Source organism: Ipomoea triloba, chromosome 16 (genome assembly GCF_003576645.1).
Source record: "Ipomoea triloba cultivar NCNSP0323 chromosome 16, ASM357664v1".
Taxonomy (NCBI): domain Eukaryota; kingdom Viridiplantae; phylum Streptophyta; class Magnoliopsida; order Solanales; family Convolvulaceae; genus Ipomoea; species Ipomoea triloba.
In genome coordinates, this window is record NC_044931.1 from 1,821,661 (window position 1) to 1,822,600 (window position 940).

Below are 940 nucleotides of genomic sequence, written 5' to 3' on the forward strand. Positions count from 1 at the left end.
GTAAATCATATTTGGTTGTCCACCACGGTAAAATAGAGTCGAACTAGTGTTTAACAACTTGGCTATGGTACAGTAGTATTATCAATACTTATCCTTATAGTGCTGGTACAACCACATATATACCATACTTAGTTGTATCTAATATAAAAGGCACCAATGTTGATAAATACCTTAGAACAATTCATTTTAATTTATAATGGTTAATTTTTTTTTTGGGTAAAATAATGGCTATTTTAGTTTATGCTAATGTATGTGTGTGTCTATATATATATGTATATGTATATATATGGCCAGTGTTGCAAAAATCTCGCCTAGGTTTCGAGTCGATTAATCACCGCCTAGGCGCTAGGCGCTGGTCGACCGCCTAGCGTATCACCTTAAATGGTGGTCTAGGCGGCTAGCCGGCTAGGCGACCGCCTAGGCTGCCTAGACCTCCTAGGCGCCGACTAGATTTCCTAGGCACCGACCGATTAACTATTGTTCTTTTTTTAATTGGTTATTTCACACAAAACAACATCGTTTTGAGTGAAATAACTCTAAATTGTACAAACTCTAGATATTTTTTAGACTAATATTTAATATTAAATTATTATATACTTTGTAATTATTACTCTTTAAAAAATTAAGAATACTTAAACAAATTTAAAAAAAAAAAAAAAATACACGGACGCCTAGCCACCGATTAATCCCCGCCTAGGCATCCTAGGTGCTAGGCGCTAGGCGCTCGATTTTTTCGACCATGGCCGGATATGGGTGACTCCATACAATCGATCTATATATTGCTGATATACATTTTCTCTTATTTATTTAATGGTAGATATGGGTGACTCCATACAATCGATCTGAACAATGGGCAGGAGGGCTTTTTACGTATCAAAGCCACGGAGATGACACACTTGCAGTTTGGTCAAATAGGTAATAATATATGGAGTATAATATA